We start from the raw sequence: 24,245 nt of genomic DNA on the forward strand, positions 1-24,245 counted from the left end.
GACATCAGACAAGAATTCTTTTGCATCCAGTCGGAGTTTGCAGAAATCATCCATCAAGATGTCCTTCGTACCTCGGGGCAGTTCTACCTCAGATATCAACCGTCCAACAGTGAGATAGACACAACTCTACAAATGCAGGCTGACAACGCCCGCGATTTCATGACCATCACGAGAGACGGCGGCTTCATCCACGCTCCGGTCCCTGAGTCGAGTCGAAAGTAGTGATGCTATGTGTAGTTCTGAAACATCGATTGGCTCATGTTGTAATTAAACTTTAATGAACTTGTATGTCTCTTTGGTTTGGACAGTCGTTCAACTTAGATGTAATCGATGCTATTTATTAGTAGGACCATGAATTGTGCTATTAATGTGTTTCTTTTCTCTTCCGATCCTTTTGTTGCATACTTATATATTGCTTATGTATTGTCTGTGAATTGCTACTAACGTTTTGTTTGGCTAGTGCATAGAGATGCCGTCGTATGTCGTGTACAAGGGTAAGGTTCTCGGAGTCTACGACGACTGGGAGGAGTGTCGGAGACAGGTTCATCGTTTCAGCGGTAACAGTTACAAAGGGTACACCACTAGGGCGGAGGCGGAAGTTAGATACGCGCGCTATCTAGCGGGAGAGAGGAGGGAGCGGAGGATGAAGCGGATGAAGACCAATTTCATCGCGATGATGCTCATCATGATGACCGCATCTCTCTTCTATGTGATGGTAGTTTAGATGATCGATATCTATTTGTAATGTGAAGACAAACTCGCCACTCGCGGTTTTGAGACTTGTAATGTTCTAACTTTGTTCAGTATTTTAAATTCGGAGACTAATATGATGAATTGTATTCGGAGACTAATCTTCTATTGCATTCGATAAATCTGCTGGTTATATGTTGTGCTCTCTATATTCTGTCCAATAATATATTTTTGTAACCTGTGAAAATATCAGAAAAGAAAAAAAATCCCTAATATTCATACTAGTGGCGCACCACTCAGAACACTAATGGCACACTGCAAAAAGGACTCTAATGGCGCATCATGCACTAGTGCGCCATTAGTATACCAAAGCACATGGGTAAATATGGCCCCCTGCGAGGCATACTAATGGCACACCGTGGGCTATACTAATGGCGCAGTGCATGGTGCGCCATTAGTATACCAGATACTAATGGCGCACCAGTGGTGCGCAATTAGTAAAAAATTCTAATGGCGTGGTGCTAGTGGCGCACCTGTAGTGCGCCATTAGTAGGCAAAACAGGTGCGCCACTAGTAGGCCTTTTCCTAGTAGTGAGCCATTCAGGCCGCTGCTATGGAGGCCATCCTACACCTCCGAATCAAGTTCCCGCATGTGGCAACGAGGCGGGAGTTCTGCTTTTTCCCCATTGTGGCAGAAGCCGGAATGCAGCCTTCTCCCGCTATCCAAGGAGATGACCCCGCAATCGCTCACCTGGTGTAGTATATCACTGCCCAGGGGATGATGATTTCTAAGATGTGCTTGCCGAATTTAGAACCCTGGACAACGATGCGGTACGAGTTGTCAAGGAAGGTTATCGTGAGGCTCGTAAATTCGCATCTCAAGCCGTTCATCCCATGCCATCCGAACCAGTGCTACCCTCTCAACCTGTGTTATGGCCCAGGCCAAACATCATCACCCTCGACAAGGTTGTTTTCCAAATCCACCAGCAGCATTTGCTTGGATCGATTTTAGCCACACCTCCAGTAGTCGAACCCCAACCCATAGTGCTGTCAGATGATGAAGATGGAGATTGGCTTAGTCTTCGTCCTCCCGGAGAGCCCCAGCAAGGCCAGTCCTCTGCATGACCTCAGTCGCACAGTGAGATGAATCGGCGAGTAGGTCAGTCAGTCTGTTCATCCTCGATAGGAGGATAGAACTATGTATCCCTGAGTGAGTAGTTTCATTTAGTGCGTAGAGCGTTCGTGCTTCGTTGTATGCTTGCACTGTTGTAATCCGTATGATGTGTTCTATGTTTGTTTTCGTGCTTGTTTTTGTTTGTCTATGTGTCAAGCAGAGATGTTTGACAGGGTTGGCAATGTGTGCTAACAAGATTTTAATTAGTACGACGCATACACTAAAAACAACATTGACTCGTCCCGAGTCTCTAATAAAATGCGCGCTGGTGTAGGTATATGTATGCCAGGATTACATATACCCACTAGCATTAAAACACCTTAGAATGATTTGTCTGGTGTTTTTTTCTGTTGCATGTTTGTTGCATCTGTCTATTTGCTAGTTTAGATTATACTACATACTGCACGCATAACCAATTCACCCACGAGTATGTTCGGGCAGTACTCGGGGGAATGCAAAGTCACATATCCCTCTCTATCTGTGCATACCCCGTGTGCCGGATTTCAAAACCCAGAGCTTCGCAGAGGCATTTCCGTCTGGTAGTTCCTCGTCTCCAATTTTTTCCCCAATTTCATTTCCAGAGGATCACTGCCAATTTTATTTCATTTGATACATCTACCACAATATAGACTTCAACTCCGATTCTACCTCTACATCTACTTTTTTGTGGAGCAATCCGCGAAATTTTCCCGTACCCTAGCGTGATTCCTGAGCTGGCGCAGCCACCTCACCTGCATCTCGACCCCACCACCACCACCGTCACTGCATTACGTGGCGTAGACGAGTCGCCATCACCGTTCCACCGCAGCACGCAATTACTCTGCCGACGCAAAGCGATGGAGGATCAAGCGTGGCGGAGGATCACGCAGTGCACCGTCTTCTCCCGCATCTCGAGCCACCACACCTAGCCGCACATTGTCCCGAAACCGATCATTCCTGATGAGGATCAGCAGGAGAAACCATTGTTCATTGGGGTGCATCCAGCATTTTTTTTGGGAGTCTGATCTCGAGTGCCCCTAGCCGTGGATTTAACCCTGTTTTGCCCTTATCTTCCTCGGGTGCACCAATTATCGGTGCCCCAACTCGTTCGAATCTGACCAAAGGGTTAAAATTAACCTAGAGGTTTTCCCCAAAGTTGTTATCCTTTCATTTGTGCTGTAATCCTAGGAATCTCGAGGACGAGATTCTTTTTAAGGGGGGAAGGTTTGTAATAGCCCCAAAATTGGCTTATCAATTTTTGAGCTATTATTTCTTCCTGACACTCATTTTTTTAAATCTTTCTCCTGAGTTTATTAGATGACTCTGAGAATTCCTGACATTTCCAAACTTTCAAAACCTTGCTCATGTCTTTGTCAGTGGGCAAGACCTCTTTTGCATCATCTCAGATCCTCTCAAACCCTAATTCCAATTTTTTGGAATTTGAATGTGGCCTTTGTGATTACAAAGGAGCTATCATTTTCCTTGATCTGTTGATCATCCCCTCTGTTCCCAGAGACCCTTCTACCTTCCTGAACCCTGGATATGCAAAACTATTGCTAAGTCCTATGCAATATTTTTGAATTATGATTTATTCCTTTTCTTGCCTTTCCGAGGAATAAAATCCAAAGGCATAGCTAGCCATCTCCTAAATTCATGAGAATTGGTGGAGTTGATATTTATGCCTAATCTAAGCCCTGGCAAACATATTGGCCATAATTAAATAAGGAAAATTGACTTTCCTATTTTAATCCAATATTGCATTTCTGTCATTTTCCAAAGGAGCTACTATTTTTATAGCAGAGAAAATTCCCACATAAATTGTGGAGCTTTTCCTTGCTATATAATCACTGTTTCCATCCTTATCCCATGTTCCTCAAATCAAAAATTGGGCACATGATCCAATGCAAGTTTCTGCCCTCTTTGAAATTTTTGCAAAGGAAGTGCTTTATTACTAATTCAAATTGAGCTACAATTTGCAGGATGACTAACCATGATAAATCACCAATGGATACAAAATATGAGCTCAATCCATTCATCCTAGCTCCCTGTGCAATTTTTCAAAGTTTCTGACCAGATGGCATGCTTGTGAACGAAGTACCTTCATAGAGTTTCCAAATGGGATGAAACATTTCCATCCTCTCACGTATCTCAAATCATTAGCCTCCACCTAAATTCAGTCCATTCCATTGAACTAGGCGAGCACAGGAGCAATTCTTTGAATCTGTCCAAATTTTTAGTTTGTGAAGCAAGTATATTTTATCTTGATCCATTATGCCTGAAAATATTCGTAAGCCTTCCCCTATCCATATAACCTATCTCCAACAAATTTTGGCTCATTTCATGTAGCCAATATTGTCCTGGATTTTCCAAAGTTTCTGGTCAGATGTGATGCTTGTGAACTAAGTACCAATTTGGCAAGTCCATTTGGTATGATCTTTTTGAAGCAACTAAACATGATCAAATCATGGGGATTTGCCAAGTTTTAGATAAATCCGACACTCCTAGTGAGTGCTTCTTCCTCATTTGTTTTCTGGACCAGATTTGGCAGTTGCACTGCAACTATGCTAAATACTTGTCCAAATGCCCTCATAATTCCCAGGACCGTAGTTCTTCCTACCCTAAACCTCCCAGACATCAAGTTTATCCCTTAAGATCACTATGTTGATCACCAACATGTGGCCAAGTTTGCAACAACAAACTTGTCGAGCTTGGTTCCCTCTGTTCCCTTCACTTCTGCCCGAGCCATCACCTCTTCTTTAATGATCCTTGGAAGGAATCCAATGTTGATATGGTTTGGCACCAGGTAGACGACCAGAGCACGCGATGTCGGTGGTGACCACGGGGCTATGCAGTCCAAATTGGTAGTCTAGCCACTATTCTCGTCAGCACCCTTGCTCCGGCCGGTTCTGGTTTGTCCAATCATGTCACACAGCTTAGCCTCATCGTCGCCGTGTGCCTAGAGCTCTTCCCCCCTTCGTTTGCATCCTCGTTGAGCCGTCGTCGTCGCCGCACAGTTCCTGTCCATGAGTTGGTCGCCTTCCTCACTCTTTTCCCTTTCCCCTCTCGCCCGCGATCGTCCCTCGTCTCCGTGACCTCTTGGAACTCGTCCGCGCCCCCCTCATCGCCTTGTCTCCCCTCCCCGTGACCCTTGGCCGCGTGTGAGCGTCTCCGGCGCTCAGACATGTAGCTGTGCCGCGTGTCACCTCGCCCCCTCCCTCTCGAGCTCTTCCCGTGGCTATTTAAGCATGCCTCGAGCTCTCTCATAGCTCACAACCCCTCACAAGCCTCTTCCCCGAGCTCTCGAGCCTCTCTGACCCCTCCCCATCACCATGGCTGCAGCCTTGGTTCTTCTTCGATTCCGGCGATGCCGCGCCCCCTCTCCATTCCCTCACCACCGCTGCCCTCCCCAGGGTCCGGAGAGTCTTCCGTTGCCTCGCCCACCCATTTGTACCACCGTAGCACCAAGTTCACCGACGGCCGAAGCCTAGCTCCATTGCGGACGCTGCTGCGGCCTTCCCAAAGCTCCTCGGTGGTAGCTCTCGCCGCCATCCGATCCACCATCTTCCCCTGAACATCTGGGTAGGTCGCCCGTCCTCTGTTGTGGCCGGACGCGCCGGCGATCGCCGTCGGGGTGGCCTCCTCTATCGGCCTAGAGTGCGCCCGAGCACGGGGTAGAAGAAGGCCAGGACAGGCGGGGCCCTCCCCACGGACCCCACCTGGCAGCCACTCAAGGCTGGCCCCGCTCCGCCACGTCAGATTAGTGGAGACGTACTCCACAGAGTACGCTTTCCCTTCTCAAAAACGCCTTTCGTCTCTTCTTCAGGTCAGAATACGTTTTCCTCTCAAGAAAGTGTATTTCCTTTGTACTTCGGCTCAAAATACGTTTCTCTCTGCAGAAAACGTATTCAGCCCAAAGGCGCATTCAGTTTTTCCTCCAGGGGCCTGTTTGCCGAAAAAATTTCACCGATAGGTCCCTGAGCTTCAACCATGCGTATCTCGACAACCGTAACTCTGATTGAGGTGAAACCAACGCTCACGTCTTCGTCTCGTCGAACTCTTTCCGTTGGTATCATTTTCATTATGTTTTCAAACGGTGAAAATGAACACTTTGCCCTTGCACGTAAACAGCCCCCTCCAAGAGAGAACTGTTTTCTACAACTCTTTCCGGGATCGTTTCGTACTACTTCTCAAAGTATTCGTCGACCCCAAGCAAGCCAATCTCTTATCATGAGCCCCGAACTTGCATGTTGACTTTGCTTGCACCTCATGGGTGTGTTTAGTTACATTAGTTTCTTGTTTGTTCCGTCTGCTGTTATGTTCATTCGTGCTATATATTTTTGTTATCTGTCTTGCATGCTTATGCTTTCATGAAATAAGTTGAGATGCTAGTTTACTGTTGTTACGAATAATATCATGCCTATGTCTAGTTTAGTTTCATGTTAGTAGTATCGATGTTATGATAATTCTGTTGCACTGGTAAGTTTGCTAGTACTTGGGATTGCCATGTTTCGCATGCTATCATTGTTCTTTTGAAATGCTTGATGTTTCATTACTGCATCGGTATGTTTCATGTTAGTTGTTGCATTCATGTTAATAATGCTTGCATGCTGATTGATGACGAAAAGTTAATAATATGACTTAATAACAAGCCTCCTCCGTCATCACTGGGATATCATAGTGCCACCAAATTGAGCTTTCTCCAGTGCAACCACATTTACCTCATGGGGAGGTCCTAGCTGGGTTTATTGTCATGCCTCTTGCCGGTGCCTCCCGCGAGGGAAGGTTATGGGCACGCGCTACCTTGATCAGCTAGGCGGACATAACCTTGTGTGCTCGTTTTTGTTTTTATGGTACCTTGTCCCTGTTTGGGACCGTTTTGCCACGACGGTGGCCGTTGGTGTCTTTGGTAGACACGGGGCCACCCAAGACTGAACCCAAGGGGGTGTTGGTCGGAGTGGCCGGGAGAGTGTCATGGTAGTAGGTCAGTTTTGTCGGAACGCCGTGGTCCGCATGTATGGGAGTGCGAGGCCAGGGTTCTGTGGTGTGGGTAAAGTGCACTACCTCTGCAGAGTGTATTCAATCTATCGATAGCCGCGTCCTCGATCATGGGAAAAAGTTCATAGCAGGTCACATTATTGAATCTTGGTCGAAATGGAGGATAAACATGCTAATAACTTGTGTGATAATTAAAATGTGATAAGTCATGTGATGACTTGGACTGTGGGATAATCGTGAGAAGTCACGATGATGTGTTGATATGACCCCGAGACGAGGTCTTAGTAAGTCATGCGTGTGCTCCAAGGAGCCGTGGCAAAGTAAGTGATTGTTGCATAAGGTCAATACATCATGTCTTCACGGAAGGTAACTGGTAGTTTATTTCCAGCATAGTTTCGTGATGTCATGCCATGTTTTGATATGCTATGCTTGCTGTTGTTATGTTAGAAGTAAATTTTATATGCCATGCTAGTAGATGTTGTGTTGTTGTTCATGCTTATTTTGATTTATGATTATAGTTAATATCATGCCATGCTTAGAAGTTGTGTTGAAGTAGACTATTGCATATGCTTGGTTCTTGCTTTGTCATCTATCTGTTTGGATGCTATGTATTTGGTTGTCTTGCAAGTACATTCAATGTACTGACCTGGCGTGTCATGCCAGTTTTGTAGGTCATGCCCAAATTGTTCGCTTGTTCCGTGATGCTAAATCGTAATCTTGCCAGTCCTGTGAGTTGTGGAGCCCGGCCTAAGTGAGATGCTGTGAAACCAAGACTTCCGCCGCCAGTTAAATAGACTTCCGCTGCCATTTAAATAGCCTTAGGGCTATGCCAGCTAATTGTATTCATCAATGATGTAATCTTATACACATGTATTTGATAAATATTATTGTAACCGGAATGCTGTATCATGGACTAGTTAGCCATGGATCAGATCCTCTTAACCCAGTCGGCCGCCGACGCCCTGGATCCGGGCCATCAATATCAGTCGGACCGAGCGGCGAGTGACGTGGACAACTCCGATTTGGGGGCAACTGCCATGGAGGATGACGATGCCACAGGCGATGATCGAGGTGGAGCAGGCGACCTTGAGGATTGGCCAAATGATGACGAGGAGGACAACGAACCACGTCGTTCTCATGGCGCTGACAAGGCGGGAGCAAGCTCTTCGGCCACGCTAAAGTGCTGAGCAGACGCCGGGTTATACGGCAGTCGGCCCAAGAAGCTCAAGTCTTCGGTTGTCGTGACCAGGCGACAAGAGGCCACCGCGAAGGCAAGCCAACTCCAGAAGGCCCCAAAGCAGCGCCCGGTGGTGTCTGCGTAAGTATTTTGGCCTTTCCGTTGTTGCTTTGCATTTGCTTTTCTTCTTTTCTTGCAAACCTTTTCTCAATTCTTCTTGTTCGATACGAACAGGGCCCCTCTCTCTCTTGAGCGGGCCCCGTCCGCCTCGGTGATTGGGGCGGTAGGCAGCTCTGCAGAACCCCGCCGCGTGGACCCGCTCGCCAATGTCCAAGAGACGACAGAGAGGAATGCGCGGGAGGCGCGCGAGGAGCGGGAGCGAGGGAGAAGGAGAAGGTGGAGGCGGCCAAGGCGAAGGCGGCAAAGGCGGCATAGGTAGAGGCTGATGTCGCAACCAAGATCCAAGCCGGTGCGGCAGCCAGGGTGCAGGAGGACGCGGCCGCCAAGGCACAGGCGGAGGAGGTGGACCGCGGCCAGACTACAGGGCTTGTCCTCCCGCTGCGTGCGGAGCCACCGCCACCGGAGGCCAGGCGCCGGCTGAAGGGGTTGGAGGCGACCAGCCAGCCCTGGAGAGGGAGGGTGGAGGACCCATTGTATTGGGGGCAGAGGTGCCCCAGCATACGCCAACTGCCGACGCCCAGAGCAGTCGGCATGATGCACCACTTCAGCCGCCAGTCGGTGGTGAGTTGGTGGTGGGTCCGACCCCTGCGGCTTAGACTCCGGTGCACCGTCGTGCGGAGAAGGCGGCCTCAGCGCCAAGGCCACTGGAGATCATGGTTGCCAGCTCATCGGCAACTAACGTCGAGGCTACTAGTGCTGCCACTATGGAATGGACGCGTGGGGGCGGGACGGGTATTGTGAACACAGCCGCACGGGACGTCCAGGCCCGGTTCCAGGCCCAAGGCACTACTCTTCAGCAGTACACGCAGGCGTTCTTGGCGACCCGGACGACCGTTCGGGTACGTTTCTTGCTTCTTGCTTTTTATTCCTGTAATCTTCTGTGGGGGCGCACTAGCACACCCACTGGGTGCAGCCCTCGAGTTCCGGGCCGGCTGCTGAGCAGGCGGCTCGGAACTTAAAGGTAATTTCCTAGTGCTGACTTCTTTTCTCTTCTATTGTCTTTGTGGCAGGATTACCACAACATCCACGCAGCCACCTACAACTCACAAGTCCAGGAGCTGGCCAAGCGGACCACTGACTTGGCCGAGAATCGGAGTAAGTATTCCGCCTTCTTACTCGTGGGGGCACGCTAGCGCACCCATGGGGTGTAGCCCCCGAGATTCGGGCCGACTGCTGAGCAGTCAGGCCGGATCTCCCGGTAACTACTTATCTTCTTTGTTGATTGTTGACGTCTTTCCTTTCTTATCTTTACAGGGGCAGCCGCCGAACTGTAGCAATGCCTTGTTGAGGCCCAGACCGAGCTGCACAACAAGGAGGAGGAGCGCAGCAAGGCGGCCCAGGAGTGTGACTACCTGACCAAGGAACTGGCGGATCAGGCGGATCAGCACAAGGCTGAGCTTCAAAAGCTAAAGGAGGCGGAAGAGTCCCTCTTGGCCGAGTTCGAGACACAGGCTCGCATTGGGTCGAGAAGGAGAAAATCCTTGCTGATGGCTACGACAAGATTGAGGACATGATCGACAGTAAGTCCCTTTCTTCCCTTTGAACAACCACCAACTGTAGCAGGAGTCAGCTTCCGGCTTCCATGTTTTGATCTTTTTCTTGCGTAGAGTTCTTCCTCGTCTACGCCATCACCATGAGCCAGGCCCTCGAGGCGTGGCGCGAGCGGCGTAGGAGGGTTGGAGTGGAGATTCCGCCCAATCGCCTCGGAACCTCAACGAGCAGCTTCTCACCATCAGGACGCGTCTCCAGCCGGCCCACCGCATGCTCTGCCGCCTTCAGCGCGCCGGGTCCTTGGTGCTGACCGCCCTTTGGCCGAACGCCCAAGTGCTGCGCACCCCCAGTCGGACTGCCGACTGGCTGGAGGTAGCAGTCGGCCGCTTCAAGGCTTGGAAGGGCGCTGCAGCTCGGGCGGGTGCGCGGACGGCCTTGGAGTTCATCAAGTCGTGGTACTCCGGGCTGAACCTGGACCAGCTGGCCACCTTCCAAGCTGAAGCCGGACCAGAGCTGGCGGCGGTGGACTGTGAGCTTTTTGAAAGTGCAAGTATCCCTGGGTGGTTTTGATCGTAACAACATATACCTCGTTGAGCTAATGCTATTCCAAGATAAATATTTCAGGAAAGCACAATGGTTGGCAAGGCATGGATTAGAAAGTGGACCCTTCAAAATGCTGAGGATAAAAGATTGGCTCAGGCTCAAAGTACAAGACTCTACATTTTCTATTTTAGTGATCCAAGATCACATTGAGTCTATAGGAAAATCCAATACTATTAAGAAGGGATGAGGTGTTGCTTAATGAGGTGCTTGCTCAAAGTGCTTAGTGATATGCTCCAAAACCCTCCACTACTTTCTCATATCCACATATGTCCCACACCAAATATCCAACTCGGCCCCACCGATTCTTTCTATCCGGCGCCACCGAGTTCAGTTGACATAGCCACTACCAGAAACCCTAGTCTTTTCGGTCTCACCGATAGGGATCTCGGTCTCACCGAGATGTGATTGTAATCTCTCTGTTTCCCTTCATAATGTTTCGGTCCAACCGAGATTAGCGATCAGTCCCACCGAGATTGCAATGTAAACTCTCTGTCTCCCTTCCGTAACACTTCGGTCCAACCGAGATGAGCGAATCGGTCCCATCGAGTTTGCCTGACCAACTCTCTCTTAGTCCATTACCAAAATAGGTCTCACCGAGTTTGTGTAATCGGTCTCACGGAGATTACGTTATGCCCTAACCCTAACGAAATCGGTCCCACGGAGTTGACATGTCGGTCCCACCGAGAATCCTAACGTTCACATTTTGAACTAAACCGGTTGGGAGTTTCATGATTCGGTCCCACCGAGTTTGGTGACTTGTGTGTAACAGTTAGATTTTGTGTGGAGGCTATAAATACCCCTCCACCCACTCTTCATTCGAAGAGAGAGCCATCAGAACATACCTACACTTCCAATACATATTTTTTGAGAGAGAACCACCTGCTCTTGTGTTGAGGTCAAGATATTTCATTCCAACCACATAAATCTTGATCTCTAGCCTTCCCCAAGTTGCTTTCCACTCAAATCTTCTTTCTACCAAATGCAATCCTATGAGAGAGAGTTGAGTGTTGGGGATACTATCATTTGAAGCACAAGAGCAAGGAGTTCATCCTCAAAACACCATTTGTTACTTCTTGGAGAGTGGTGTCTCCTAGATTGGCTAGGTGTCACTTGGGAGCCTCTGACAAGATTGTGGAGTTGAACCAAGGAGTTTGTAAGGGCATGGAGATCGCCTACTTCGTGAAGATCTACCCTAGTGAGGCAAGTCCTTCGTGGGCGACGGCCATGGTGGGATAGACAAGGTTGCTTCTTCGTGGACCCTTCGTGGGTGCAACCGTTACCCTTCGTGGGTTGAAGTCTCCATCAACGTGGATGTACGATAGCACCACCTATCGGAACCATGCCAAAAATCTCCGTGTCAACATTGCGTTTGCTCCCTCAAACTCCTCCCTTTACCCTCATATGCAATTGTTTTACATTCCGCTGCTATACTCTTAGAATTGCATGTGTAGGTTGATTACTTGTTTGTGCTAAGTTGCTAAAATGTGCCAAGAACTAAAATTGGGAAAAGGCTAGCTTTTATTTGGTCAAGTAGTCTAATCACCCCCCTCTAGACATACTTTCGATCCTACGAGTGGTATCAGAGCTTTGGCCTCCATTTGCTTTGATTTCCATAGATTTTGGTGGTCATAGCCTTGGTTTCACAACCTAGGAGAGTATGGCGTCTAGCGAGGGAAATTACCACCGTAGAGGTCCTTACTTTGATGGTACAAATTTTGGTAGTTGGAAGCATAAGATGAAAATGCATATTCTTGGACATAACCCCACCGTTTGGGATATTGTGTGTGTTGGCTTGCAAGTTGAATTCTTTGATGGGAGAGAATCAAACCATGAAGCTACCACGGAAGAGTTAAAGATGCTACAATACAATGATCAAGCTTGTGATATTCTCTTCAACGTATTGTGCCCCGAAGAATTCAACAAAATCAGCCGTCTTGAGAATGCAAAGGAAATTTGGGATACTTTGATTGATATGCACAAAGGTACCGACTCCGTCAAGGAATCCAAATTGGATGTGCTTCAAAGTCAACTTGACAAGTTCAAAATGAAGGATGGTTAAGGTGTCACTGAAATGTATTCTAGGCTTGCTCTCATCACAAATGAGATTGCCGGTTTAGGAAGTGAAGAGATGACCGACAAATTCATCATCATGAAGATCCTAAGAGCCTTGGATGGAAAATATGATACCGTGTGCACATTGATCCAAATGATGCCCAATTACAAAGATCTCAAGCCAACGGAAGTCATTGGAAGAATTGTTGCTCATGAGATGTCACTCAAGGATAAGGAAGAGCTTCACAACAAGTCAAGTGGTGCTTACAAAGCCTCATGTGATGCTCCCACATCATCAAGCGAGAAACAAACCTTCAATGAAGAATTGAGCCTAATGGTAAGGAACTTCAACAAGTTCTATAAGAGTAGAAGCAAAGAAAGAAATTCCAAGTCAAGGTCCTACAATGACAAAAGATCTTCTAGTCGTGAGCGTAATTGCTACAATTGTGGAAGACCCAGACACTACTCCAATGAGTGTATGGCTCCCTACAAAAGAAGAGAAGATTCTCCCAAAAGAAGAACTAGAAGAGAAGAATCACCACCAAGAGAAAGGAGGAGTAGAGATGATCGTTATGAACGAAAACCCTCTCGGAGAAGCAAGGATTCGGATAGGAAATAAAAGTCATCAAGGAGCTACACAAAAAGAAGACATCAAGCTCATGTTGGTGAATGGGTATCCGGCTCCGACTCCGACAATCACTACGAAAGAAGTTATCACTCCGACTCCGAATATACTCAAGATGAAGGTGTTACCGGTCTAGCACTTGTGTCAACCAACTCCTACGACATATTTGACTCACCAAATGAAGGAATTGGAAGGTGCTTCATGACCAAAGGTCCAAAGGTAACACATCCCGAGTATGTTGATTTCAATAGTGATGAAGATGATTTACTTGTTGACAACTCTAGTGATGAATACTATGATGAAACGTAAATTAATCATGCTAATCAAGATAAAACGAATGATGATGATAAGAAGGAGATTGAGCGTCTAACTCAAGAACTAAACACTCTTAAGTTAGCTCATGAAACTATCATGGAAAATCATCGAGAACTTTTAAAGACTCATGATAAGCTACGCTTTGAAAAGCTCAACCTTGAGCAAGAGCATCAGTTTTTAAAGGCAATCAATGATGATCTTCGCAAGAAAAGTTCTTCTTACATTGCCAGGCGTTTACTCTTGTCTACTTACATGCCACAAGTTAAATCTAGCAACAAGAGCAAGAAAGATTCTTCATCTAGTAGTAACAACAATCATGCTAAATCCAATATTGTTGCTTCTAGTAGTTCTCTTGATTCCAGTAATGATTCTCTTAGCCAAGTTACACTTGAGCAAGAAAATAGCTTATTGAAGGGAATTATAGAGAAAGGTGTTTACAAGAGCCTTGCCGGGAGTAAGCAATTTGAGGAAATTGTACGCGAGCAAGGAACACACCAGAAGAATCAAGTTGTTGGTTTCGAACGAAAGTTCAACGCCAATGGAGTTGAGTGGGAAGAAGATCAATACCCCAAGACAAAGTTTGTTCCTCAACGAGAGAAGTATGATCCTACTTCTTTCAAGGGGACACAAGCTCAAGATGATCTTCCACCACAAGACCACAAGCAAAAAGGCAAGGACAAGCTTCAAGAGAAGATTGATGAATTTGAAGAAGCACCCAAGGCCTTGGTCAAGTGGGTTCCCAAGACCACATCAATTACAACTACAACTCCAAGGGTTCCCATCAAGATGGTGTGGATCCATAAGAAGAAAACTAGAGAGTTCTTGAGGGTGACTCCGCCAATATACTTCACTCTTATCATTTTGGCGAGGACAAGTGCAAATAACTTCCATATCCTGCACTAGTTCAAGGAGTCACAAACCCTCTTGTTGGTAAGACAAGGGACAAGGTGACCTAATGCTTTCATGGACATCATCTTGTGTATGCATCACTGTATGTCTATGGATACTAGTAGAGTGCCCGTGCGTTGTCACGGGCTCTTGAAGTAGTTTGCAAGAGTTACATGTTAACTTTCTATGGGCTTGCCCCGCCGTAGATCCAGACCCCCACCATTGATCCCACCCCACCTAGGCCGCCGCCTGCCGCCGCGCTGTCCCATCATGTTCGCCTCCGCTCCGGCCGCCTCCGCCCCGCCCCGACCCCGCCCGCCTCCTCTCCGGTCGCCTCCGCCTCTGGTCCATCCTCCGCCCGGCCCCGCTCCGTCCGCCTCCTCTCTGGTTCGTCCGCCGTCCCGCTCCATCTGCCTCTGCCCCGCGCCGCACGCTGCCGCACATCGGGGCCTCGCTTCCCGCTCGGCCGCAGCCCGCTCCTCGATGGCGCCGAAGAAGACGCCGAAGGGCAAGTCCATTTTCTTTGGCATGAGGGAGAAGCCCTCCAGGAACTTTGGACTGGAGTTCTCCGACGTCGGGCAGCGTTGGTGGCTCGACACGTATCCCACTGCCGATGCGGTCGCGCGTGCCTACGGCATGGCGGTGTGGCATGCCGGACGGCCGAAGACGGACCTAAACTTCCCAGAGGTCGAGTCCCAGGTGGTGGCGGAGTGGCTCGTGCCGCAGGGCATCCGGATGGGGGATATGCCGGCTAAGAAGGCGAAGAAGAGACGGGCGGTTGTTTTCGCTCCGACGAGAGCGACGAGGCGGCGATGGCTTGGTTTGCGCGATTTGCAATTTGCTGCAAAGCCATCTCTAATGAAATGCTATTTGCTACATTTTTTAAATAGGAAAATTATTCCGATTAGCCAGCCATAACTCAACAGACCAATCTCTAATGAAATGCTATTTGCTACATTTTTTAAATAGAAAAATTATTCCGATCAGCCAGCCATAACTCAACAGACCAATTCGAACCCACATTTTCTAAAGTAAAGAAATTATTTCCCTGATCGATCAAGATGCCAAAGTGTCGTTTGCCCGACTGCTATGTTCCTACACACGCAGAGAAAATTATTTTTCAAATCAAGGAATTAAGAAAAGGAAGAATATCATGATGTTCGTGGCACACATGCACATCAGCAACAGCCACACGCGCACATCAGCAAGCAAGCGCGCATGCTAGCGGATATAAAAATCTCAATGGCGGCATGTCTCCCTCAAACCTCCTCGGCAACCCCACTGAACTTGTCACCTCATGCCCCTCCTGTCTCCCACTCTCCCTTCCATCCAACAACGCCCTGCCTTCCAGCCATCGTTCTTGTCTTTCTCAGATTGATACAAAAAATAGGGTAAATAATCGGATGCTTACTTAGCATGTTGTAGCAACCTTGTAGGTGACTCAATGGGACAAGCGCACGAAACATTTCAAAACATGCAGTGAAGAGCTACCAACTATAGTAATTTTCTTAATGTATGTACTATTAGTTGGCAAAGGAAATTGATTTTGTGCCACCAAATAAATGCACATCATCTCGTCTGCTTATTCTGTATGGCTAGAGATATGCAATCCTTTTGCCGACCAATTGACAATAATGGCTGAAGCAAGTTTATACAGATACATAGCAATGGACATCAAAAAATGATATAAGGAACTAAGGCTAAGAGTACCCCCCCTATTTCTTCAGTATCTTCAGATTCATCATCTTCAACATCTTGACCATATTTGTCAAGTCGTCATCAGGCCTAAGCCTGGCTCTGTTGTTGGCTTGGCTGCTGCATGCCACAACCATTATATCAATTAGAGCAAATAGAAGCAGACCCTAATTAGTCCAGAGAAAAAAATTCAGAGGTAACACATACTAGAAGTCCAGCCACAACCACAACCAGAGATAACATATCGTGGCAAGCGGATATCAAAGGAACATGATCCATAGCCAGAGGCTCGGGATAGACCAAATGCAGCGACCGTTAACAAATCCAAATTCAGTGTTAACAACAACCACTTATATGTATTTGGACGTACATAGAAATTAGATATTTCCTAATTGTTTGCATAACAGAAAACATACTGGCTGCAAAAGAATGAAAGACTAACCTATTGATGAGCATAACAGTACATACCATCCCATCATGATGTTGCCATCTCTCACGCTTGATGATTACATCTTGTTATTTCTAACATGTACACCATCGGGCGATTGCTTTATTAGAAATATATTTACACAATATGATCAGAGCAACATCAAGGAGCCGGATGCAGGTGCACAGATTCTCCTCAAATTCCACAACAACCATTATAGAGAATAACAACATATTTTTCTTAGGTGATTTTTGATCGAGCTCCTACAGAAAAATTCAAAGAAATCATGAGGAGCATGGAGCCAAGCAAACTAATCAGAGTAAATCTTGAGAGAAGAAGCCTCTCAACCTACTACAGGGAATCGAGTCAACATTAATTCGTGTTAGAATTAAACCGTAATGTAGATCAACAAAACCTGCTGACATCACAAAATAAATGTTTCATTAACAGAAACTCTAGCGAATGCCAATTGGATTATATAAGTAAGATAGAGACATCGAAAAAAAGAAAAGATAATTCTAAGAGTATATATTCTATTTTCTTACTTGACATCACAGAGAATGCAAGTCAAAGAAATTGTGATACATCCTACCCTTCTATAAATTGACTGCAAGGCACAATCCCTAGCAAAATATACAGAATGAATTGCTCCTATGGTCCAAGTATTGCATAAATAGTTATATACAGACTATTCAACAGTGAGCATAAACATGGCATGTACTACCAAAATCCCTTTGCTATGGAGCTTATTCTTCATGTCTATTCGTCTTTCTGTATACTCTCCTCAAAGAAAAAAATGGTTTCAAATAAATAAATGAAATAATTGTCTGTAGATAGTTTCCTTGAATGAATCAGGCCCAAGAAGACTCACGTCAATCTTAGTAGAATATACAAGCAACTAGCAAATTCATCATGCGGAGTCAAGGCACGCTGCACTGAGACTGAACAACAGATCTGCGTGAAAACCTCAAAATACCGGATGAGGGTGGCGCCGCCGCCGCTGACGAGTGCGGCCCGTGGGGACTCAGCTTAGGACAGCGAGGTGGTGTACAATGAGCGATGGCGCGCGGTGGCAAGCGCTAGGCACGGACGCATCGCCGGCGGGTATGACGGCCACTTGCTGCAAGGGTCAAACAAAGTCGATCTGGGACAGGAGAGATGGGAGAGTCCAGGTAAGAGCAATTGGGTAAGAAAGAGGGCGGAGGTGGGGAGAACAAATGAAACACCTACCACCGATAGCATAGAAGATGAACTGAAGGACATCCCATCTGTTGTAAAACAACCGACATTCACTCTACCTGAAACAAACAATATGTGCCTATTAGAGGTGTCATACTCTCCCTTTAGCTTCCCATTATCCCTCTTAGTATAATCATCATCAATCTTGTTTTTCTTTGCCTAAAACCGTAGAGAAAAATAATACCTATAGGAGTTGTTCACCACATATATGTTATTTTCCTTGACAATTGCATGTATTACTTGTACCTACAGAGAGGAGATAACCACATGTCAAGAATACAGATGAAAAAAGGGCAGCCTGGTGCATGTAGCTCTCGCTTGCGCAGGGTCCGGAGAAGGGTCCGACCACTTTGGGTGTATTGTACGCAGCCTTTCCCTACATTTCTGTAAGAGGCTGTTTCCAGGACTTGATGCAAATCTAAAAAGTATATTATGAGTAACAGATAGAAAATAAGACCCATATCATTCCAATCTATTACGCCTTTGTATAATTGTAGTGCATTACGTAGGAACACAACTTGGAGTACCTAGCATAATAATTCCAATGATTCTATGACTATAAAATGCCTATCAGCGAGAATGCAACCTGAAAGCTAAATCTTTTTAAGGTAATCCTTCCTGGTCTTCACAAAACAAGATGATCTAGATAGCCCACACGTAAAGAAGAACCGATGCCTGATTGGTACTTCAGATTAACATCAAGTTGTTCGATTGAGGTGCAACTATATTGGTTGCGAAGGCACCCATTCATGGTGCAAGAGAATATCAAATCATAATAATGATCATGCAAAGAGGCATTACCAATGAGGCTAGTAAAATTCAGAATGATCCAACATAAATGTAATTGCCATGACATGCTTAGGAAAATTTTAAATCATGATATATACATCTCTCTACTCCAAAAAATTGAAATCAAATGTGCAATGGCACATAAATATCATATTACACTCCCAAAAATATTTTTCTTTTATACATGGGCATAAAGCAAGCTCTAAATAAAGTTAGCAAACTAAATATCTCCTGCAAAATTGTAATCATAATGTATAGTGACATTAGTTATTTTGGGAAAAACAAAACCATCACAAAGTGCAGACTTATTATCCTAACCGTGAGACATAAAAAATTACAAGCACCAAGAAAAGGGTGATTTTTTTACCTTTGCACATATGTCAAGTTTGTAGTGGTTGGATGTCGCTCTCTCCTCAACCACACATGTCCAAAGCCTGAACAAATTCTTCTGCATTTCTTCCTCTTGGATTGTAGCTACATGCAAACAAAATGGGTTACATACTTCAACATTGGGCTGTAAATCTTCCTATCAATCTTCATCTTGCACTTGACCTTCTTCAACCCCTCCACTTCTAGAGATCTCAGTACAAAAGAGGCATAAATAACTTGTGATCATTAGAAGAAATTACCTCCAGTTCCAAAGAATAAATGTACATGGCATAGATATGTTAATCACTATGTAGGAATCATCACACAGTCTTGCTACTTTGAAGTAACAATAAGCAACTCCATACCTATTCGTTGACGTAGGGATGAACAATTGATTGAAACTTGTTATAGAACTAACTAAAGGCAATGAACTGATGGAAGTATCAAATTCAATAAACTAACTAAAGGCAACTCACCATGGTATAAAAAAATTGAAGTCTAGAGGGAAAAACCAATAAAAATAACATATAGTGGAAACTGTGGAAGGAAGACAAATGACTGCTTATTCGAACCAGCAGACTTAACCTTTTTATTTTTATACAATTTTTATTAACATTTATCCAGATGCTATCAAGTTACAGTCTTTAATTTCCAGTCTACCACTCACACTCACTTTCTGTAGCCAGTGTATAACTTGACATACACCTTATATTGGAAATAAACCATATATTGATAGTGAATATGTTGTCCTGCAGTACAGAGCCCTACATAAATGGTAATCAAACATTACAAAGAGGTCAGAGTTTGCTAATTGCTCCCAGGTCAAAAAATGTTTTAAATGGTATAGCAGCACATTAGGCTAATCATCATATATGATTTAATTGCCTCTAATTATGGGAACCTCTATTTTGAATCATCTTGCTCCGTACTATGATTGCTTGCTCTTCAAAGGGAACTCATCTTTGAATTCCTTAAAACATGTCTTAGTTATTTATTTTTCTAGCACCTGACATAATGATGTAAAGTTTGAGATAGAAAATGCTAAGAAACCACATAAATTTTATTTTAGTTCAGATCGCTTCCGATAATAGAAATGAACTATAGATCAAAAGGAGAAGTAAGCTTACTTAACTGGAAGTAGCATGAAGATGAGATGATGAAACTATTATTATGTACCACATTCTTCTGACGGGATTCCGACATACCACACCTGACCACAACCAAGATGATTAGGGCATGCATCTCAAATACAAGTTGCAGGAATCTTGCAACCGTAGGGGTTCTCCGGCTGCTCAGAATACATCAGTGATGGTGCAGACTGGTAGTGGGAAGGCGCGGCCAAAACAATCAACCTCAATGGCGGCCTGTCATCCTTGATGGTGGTAGTTCCAACTCAGTGCTCGATGGTCGTCGGCGGCGGCAGTACCCAGAGTTCTCAATGGAGGCAGTTCCTGCTCATACCTGGTGGCAGTGCCAGTAGCCCTCAAGAATCAGTATCGGTAGTAGAAAATGACACATGTGTGGCATCAACGCCTACAGCGTTGTTTACATCATGTCACTCATCTCGTGCAGTGCACCATGACCCGCCGATGTGTCGTCCCATGCCTCCTTCCTGCCTCGGCACTACGCCGCCGCCACGCTGACTCCCATGTGTTGCCTGGATCTGACCGACATGGGCCTCAAGTGGCAACCTGGCCTCACCCGCGCTCAGATCCGGCTGCTGACTTCCCTAATGCACGCTCCTCCCCCCTACAGAAACGCATGCCGCCACTTCACCTTGAGCACTCATGGCCAACTCCAAGCCCTTCGTCACAAGCTTCGTGTTGGATCCGAGAGAGCCGTTGCAGTGGCAGCGGCCTCGCACGGAGGAACACAGCGCGAAGGTTCGGCACGGACGACTGCATGGCGGTCGGTGGCCAGAAGAGCACGGGCGCTGGTGGTGATCAGATGCGAAGCGGTGGGGGCGTGGGTGATCGATAGGAAGGGGATCGTGGAGTCGAGCCGGAGGTGGGGCGGCGGCCGCGGCTGGAGGTGGGTGCGACAGCCGCGGCTGGAGGCGGGGGCGGCAGCGACGGGCGGCGGCGTTTGAGGAAGGGAGATGGGGGAGGGGATCGGCGGCGGCTGCAAGGGGATTGAGCGACGTAGGAACGAATGACGGTGGCGACTTGTGCGAGCAAGTGCATCGAGGTCACGAGGGTGCGAGCGTCTGGCTAATTTTCGTAGGTTAATTTTTGTAGATTTTTTTAGAGCGAGTTTTTTTCGATCAACCGGAGGGTTTAGCACTATACATAGTGGGAGTATACCAATTTTTATTTCCTAGTTCGAGGGCGGAGGGGGGAATCGAGGGGAAGTGGGAGGTGGGATCAAGGACGAAAAAAACCGTCTCTGGTGGGACGAAAATTGACCGGCGGAGACTACGAACTGCTCCATAGGAGTAGAGATCCTTGTTTGTTCCTTGTGGGACTAACCCGTGTAGGTATTGAAAGTGTAGCTCACTCCAAAGGATTGCTCCAAATGATCTACATCAACATTGAGCATCTACATCTTCAACACCTACATGAAGTCATCATCGACAAAACCCAAGGTTAGTTCATCCCTCTTAGGGGGGATATCACATCTAGGGGGAGCATTACTCTAACCAATTGAGGTAAAGCAACTCTAATGGTATGAACACAACAATGCTTTATGTAAATGTGGTAACCCCACTTGTGCTTAAACGATGAGTATGACCTATGATCAAATGTTCTCATTTGACTCCTAAGTCAATATAATCATATATAGATGACCTAGTCATCGCCAAATTGCTTGATTGATGCTAGAGTGTTTGTGCATGCTTTGTCACATATTTCATTTGCCATTTTATTGTGTGAGCATGTTGGTTGCATATTTTGCTTATTCGAGGACATCCATTTGTTGTTTTGATTGTTTGGATCTTTCTCTTTTGCCAAATGGATGGATAATAATGCCTAAGAACTCTCTCTAGCTATCTATGCTTTTCTCTTCTCAAACTCTATTCATGCTACATCACAAAGTTTGATCAAGTCAGATTCGAACCAGTCTGTGTGAGAAGCACTCGGAGTTCCCGATTCGTCATAGACTTAAACCTCCAAAACCTCTTTGTGCATCTCGGTCTGACCAATTCATCCTTTTCGGTCCTACCGAGTCACTAAGTTAATTTAGGGTTTTCAATCTAGGTGCAACCGATTAGAACCTTTCGGTCACATCGAGTTGCAGTAACTGCCTGCAGTTTTGCATCTCGGTGCCACCGAGTCGTTCCACTCGGTCACACCGACAGGGTCAGGTTATATATACCGACGGGCCAAAATTTGGAAATTTTTCCGAACCTCCTCGCCCGCGCATAACCTACTCTGCCTCCTCAGGTCAACGGATCGTCCTCTCGTCGCCAGCAACCTCCTGCCGCTGGTCTCCACCGCCGTCAACAGAAATCTTCACCGCCGTTGCCGCCGTAGCAAGTTCGTCGCCGAACTAGGGTACAAACTTGATCATTGTGCTAATCCTTAACTCCGATTCTTAGCACATTGCTTTGCCATGATTCTTGTCACGAATGAAATCATCCCGTCCAGCGAAAACATCCCGTAGATTAGTTTTGATTGGAAAATTTAGGGTTAGGTCTCCGCTAAATTCATCTCGGACCGACCGAGTTGTGGAAATCGGTCTCACCGATTTTGGCTTAGGCCGGAGCACACGCGTTTTCGGTCTGACCAAAAATTGCAAATTGGTGTGACCGAGTTCAATTCTCTGTGAAACCCTAGCAGTCTCGGTGCCACTGAACTGTGACTCGGTCTAATCGAGTTCACTAGTTTAGGTTCCAAAAACTGCTTCGGTATCACCGAGTTTACAAATCGGTAGATCCGAAATGCTTTCTGTGAATAACTAAAACTAAGTTTTTGAGTCAATTGTTTTGCAAAACTCATATACTTTGTGATACTCATCTACTCTACCTCATTTATAATCTATTCACAGGGTCTGCTGACAGTTTGCCTGCATGATGTCTGACCAAAGTGATAGCCAGAACAAGTCTGAGGAGCAGGATTCAACTGAGTGAGGGCACTAGTCCCTCTAGTTCATCTGATGATGGCAACATGAGCACACCAAGTAACTTGCCAAAGGCAGCCACCAGAACAAGAAAGGAGAAGACCTCAGATTCAGAGGATGAGGACTATGTGGCTGTTGAGGAAGAAGTTATCTCCAAGAAAAAGGTGCTGAGAAAGGAGTATGGCTCAGCTGCTATAGTCAGGCCAGGGATGCATAAGAAGGCACCAGCAAAAAGAGTCCCCATGTCTAAGGCCTGAGCATCTACTACTGAAACCTCCAAGCCATCTGAAGAGGTAGTTGGAGAAGGCAAGAAAAGGAAGGAAAGGGTCAAGAAGACCACTGCCAGAGTGCTTGGCAGATCATCAATTATGAGAGATGATGTTGAAGAGGAAGAGGATGCTGCACCAGCACCCAAAGCTCAAAAGCTCATGGGAGATGCAATTAGATCAGGGGCTGCTCCATCTAAGCCCAAAGTTGCTCCCAAGGCAGCTGCTCCAGCTCAGAAGCACAATAGAAGCACTAGAAACATTTCTGTTGAGGAAAAGAACAAGGCCCTAGTGCCTGAAGTTGCTGCTGAAGAAGAAGAAACTCAAGTGCTAAGGAAGCTGAAACCCAAGATCCCTGACCACAATGATGCACATCCAGTCGCAGAAAACATGAAAATCAGGAAGGATGCAGGATTGAGAATATGGAGAGAGTCAGATCCATATGCTACCAGGAGAAGAACTGCCGTGGACTACAAGTTTCACACTAAGGAACAGCAGGACTTCTATGAGACAGTGTTGCTTGACAAGAAGCCCATTGTGTGTGACATGAAATGGGTAGACTAGGAGTACATCCAGAAGAATGAATATCACTATCCTGGAGTGTATGACAGTTTTAAGGCATGTGGAGTTGATGAATTCGTTGCACAAAAGCTCACCAGGTGGAATGATGAGCTGATCATGCAGTTCTACTCCACTGCCCACTTCTATCCAGATGGGAAGATTGTATGGATGTCTAAGGGTACTAGGTACCAATCCACATTTGATGAATGGGCTCAGTTGATCAATGCCCCAAAAGAAAGTGAGGATGACTTGGATGTTTATGCAGAGAAAAAGAAAGACCACAACACTATGGCCAACATGTACAAGGAGATCCCAAATGCTGCCTTGGATACACACAAGTTTGGATCTGTCCACTACTTGTTGTCTGGTCTGTCTACCATAAACTGGATATTAAGGCACACACTGCTACCCAAGCCAGGTGATCACAAGATGATCAAAGGACATGCTATAAACTTGCTGCACATATTTGATGTCACACAGAAGTTCAAGGTCATGAGCCTGATTGTTGAGACAATCAAGAGGACTGCTGCTGATCAGAAGAGGAGTTGTGGGTATGCTCCACAAATTCAGGAGCTCATTAACTCAAAGATGGGCACCGACACATCTTTTGGACAAAGAGCACCTGCCCATCTATCATGAATTTTAAGACAACACTGTGGTGATGGATGAAAATG

The 24,245-nt window shown here is 46.2% G+C and overlaps 1 long non-coding RNA gene across 7 annotated transcripts; it reads right to left on the minus strand.

Moving 5' to 3' along the window:
* Positions 1–15,654: 15,654 nt before the first annotated feature.
* LOC123043272 (uncharacterized) lies at positions 15,655–20,916 on the minus strand. 7 transcript variants are annotated; one of them, XR_006419127.1, is made up of 7 exons: positions 20,041–20,913; positions 19,816–19,898; positions 18,687–19,694; positions 17,715–17,776; positions 17,522–17,589; positions 16,333–17,435; positions 15,657–15,984 (listed from the first exon to the last, which is right to left on the minus strand). It is a non-coding gene; the product is annotated as an uncharacterized lncRNA (long non-coding RNA). The 7 variants fall into 7 exon arrangements; XR_006419122.1 differs by having other exon boundaries at positions 18,687–19,898; positions 20,041–20,912; XR_006419123.1 differs by having other exon boundaries at positions 19,816–20,912.
* Between the last annotated feature and the right edge of the window lie 3,329 nt (positions 20,917–24,245).

This window comes from Triticum aestivum, chromosome 1A (assembly GCF_018294505.1).
Source record: "Triticum aestivum cultivar Chinese Spring chromosome 1A, IWGSC CS RefSeq v2.1, whole genome shotgun sequence".
In the NCBI taxonomy this organism is placed as follows: Eukaryota; Viridiplantae; Streptophyta; class Magnoliopsida; order Poales; family Poaceae; genus Triticum; species Triticum aestivum.